At 37.7% G+C, this 3,109-nt stretch overlaps 1 long non-coding RNA gene across 1 annotated transcript; it reads right to left on the bottom strand.

The window, feature by feature from the left end:
* Positions 1-1,102: 1,102 nt before the first annotated feature.
* On the bottom strand, positions 1,103-2,486 carry LOC114573766 (uncharacterized). Its single transcript, XR_003694946.1, has 4 exons — positions 2,360-2,486; positions 2,077-2,163; positions 1,927-1,955; positions 1,103-1,171 (listed from the first exon to the last, which is right to left on the bottom strand). It is a non-coding gene; the product is annotated as an uncharacterized LOC114573766 (long non-coding RNA).
* Between the last annotated feature and the right edge of the window lie 623 nt (positions 2,487-3,109).

Genomic DNA, 3,109 nt, shown 5'->3' on the forward strand with positions numbered 1-3,109 from the left:
AATAAGAAAACAAAATGAAAAAATAAACTAAGTTCAATCGCTCAAAATGCTCTAAGACACAGGATACCCCTACAGCAAGGGTGAAGGTCAAGAGAGCAAAAACTCTAAGAGTCAAAAGGCAAGAGCTAAGAGCTTTTTGTTGGCAAAGCACCAATATTTATATGTACATTTTCATGGGGTTCAACCCCCCATCGCAGTGAGATGTGTTTTTCCATTTTATTTCACCTTGCATGGTAATACAGTCTTAATGCAGGTGTCAGGCGGGACATACAAAAAATCAACACTCACAAACCAAAATCAAAAGCAGTATTATAGTTTCAAGAGCAGAAATATATTTTAGCTGTTTTTGGGCTAACTCATGTCAAAAGCAGAAGCACAGTCTCAACTGTTCTTGAGCTAATACATTTCAAAAGCAGAAGTATAGTTTTGGCGTTTTTTTGGATTAATACAAATACATTTCAAAAAGCAGGAGTATAGTTTTAGCTGTTTTTTGGATTTTCAAATACCCTCGTTCAACACTCAGCTGTCAACTGTCAGACAAACTGAACTGATGCATGTTCAAAATAAAGAATCTACTTCCTGTGATGAGTGACGAGTTACTTTTGATTTCCTTGAATTTATATCTGACAGAACCTAATCTATTTTACAAAAAGGCTTCACATTTATAGTACATCTGTGCCAGAAAGTCTATGTAGAAATTTGTTTTTGGTACCAAAACATACAATTAATGCAGATTTAAAATATATTTATTACCAGACCTCATTGTATTATCAGTAATAATAAAAAGAAGACAGTTACTGACTTGATTAAAACTCTGAACTTATTCAAGTTTAGTCTACAAAATCTAGAAAACTATATTTGACTTTTAGCAAACATTTTTAAATCAACCTTAAATGAAAATGTCCTTAAAGATTAATTCTTCTGTACATGAAATATGATAAGAAACATGTCAAATAACATTTTGACGGATGCCTTTCAAATCTTTTAAAAAGAATTCAGCCATATAAAACCCAACAAAACCCAACATCATCTTGAGATGGTGTTTCAGTGCAGTGGACTCATTTTTCTGGTGAGTTGATGTTGAAGTTGTTGATCAGTGGAGTCTGATAGAAACAGAAGGTTCTCCAACGTTTTCATAGGTCACTGTACCTTCATCTTCATCATGATGCTCCTGTGAAAAAAACAACAACACACTGGAGATTCTGAGATCAAATGGAACAAATAAATCTCCTTTGTTGCCGTAGTCCTCAGAAATCCCACCGAGTTTAGAACGCCAACACAGAGAAAGAGGAAGGTAACGGACATCCAGTGGAATTTCCGGTGGCTCCGAACAATCCCGAAGCGAAACGTCGTGGAGATAGACAGTTTAGTTTACATTTTGGCTACACTGAACTTGTTATGTTGTGGACAGATCGCATATTGGAATTGCCGCAGAGTGTATTTTGTAACTAGCTACAGCTGCAGTGCACACACGGCGCGAGGGATTGCGTGATTGACAGGAGACACGGCGAGCTTTCCCTCTGGGACAGTCCATCTACTGTCGGCTGTTATTGAAAGGATGCAGGGGACAGGAAACGCGAAATAAAAACAGAGACTCTCAAAACAAAACGCTCATTGACAGTCATTAAGTTGTTTCCTGTACATCGGTAGTTTAATTTAAAAGAAATATGGACACTTTATGATCCATTTCATTGATTATAGTGGAGGCGTAGATTGGAACATCTGCTCCGCATCATCTTCATCATGATGCTCCTGTGAAAAACAACACAACACACTGGAGATTCTGAGATCAAATGGAACAAATAAATCTCCTTTGTTGCTGCAGCCAATTACACTCAAAACAATCCAGTCAGCACTGTTTATTCTTATTGTAAATAGTGAAATATCACAAACACAAGTGTTTGATTATTCATTTTTTAAACTCACAGCAGTGCCGTCCATCTGGGTTCTGTTTCCTGAAAAGACAAAAAAAGAGCAGACTTTAGTTTCCACGCTGTAAATCTACATTTATCAATTGTTCTCGTTCATTAGACATTCATTAAATCTTCTAAAAATAACATCTGGGAATGTTCTCACCTTTAGTTCTCATCCATATGTTGACCGCCACAACAGTTATTATGAGTGCTGCTAAACCCACAGACACCATGATGACCCTCCACCAGTCTGAAGAGAATAAAAACATGATATATATTTGGGCTGCAGCTTTCTGTTCTATTCAAAATCCTGTAGTTCAAAGAGAACGTGCTTTCTCCAACGTGAATATCTCCATTTGTGTCGGTCTGACATTCATACTTTAGGCTTCATAAGAGGAGAGAGAGAGAGAGAGAGAGAGAGAGAGAGAGAGAGAGAGAGAGACTACCTTGTTTTGATGGAGTTTCTTTTTCCTTACAAGATGACTGGGGGCCGACATTACAGAGCAGTGTGTTTCCATTCCTCTTATCTGTCACGTTACACTTCAGTAACTTCTGATTAAGATGAGGAGGAAATGTCACAATGGCTGAACAGGAAAAAGGTGTTATCTCCACGACATTCTCATTCCCCTCATACAGCCACTTCACTGAGTGTTCACACTTATCATATCCAGACACAGAGCAGAACAAGATTACTGTATCAGTGAGCTTCTGTTCTACCACTGGTGAAGATGGAGATATTGTGAAAGAAAGACAACAAGATTAAAATTAACTTAATTGCTGTAATCATAATTACTGTAATGTTTCAGTATATTATTCTAACAAGATAGTTTGATAACATTATGATGTAAATACTCACTCTTGACAACAGACAGATAAACCTCAGCATCTGGACCTTGTTGTGGTCCTCCTGATGTCTTGAATTGTCTGCAGGTGTAACGACTAACATCATCACGTGTGACATTCTTTATAACCAGAGAACATTTCTCTTTAACACTCAGTCTGTCTGATTTAGCTTTGGGAATCCCATCTTTAATTCGTCCAAGACTAACCAGCTCTACTGCTGCTTTCCTATTACGACCAGAAAGCCAATCAGTTTGGTCACAGTTGTCCTGAATTATCACATTTTCACAAGGCAGAGTGACTTCATCTCCAGCTCTGACAGTGATGTAGAGGAGGTTTTGTCCAGCTACTGCTGT

This window comes from Perca flavescens, chromosome 18 (genome assembly GCF_004354835.1).
Source record: "Perca flavescens isolate YP-PL-M2 chromosome 18, PFLA_1.0, whole genome shotgun sequence".
Taxonomy (NCBI): Eukaryota; Metazoa; Chordata; class Actinopteri; order Perciformes; family Percidae; genus Perca; species Perca flavescens.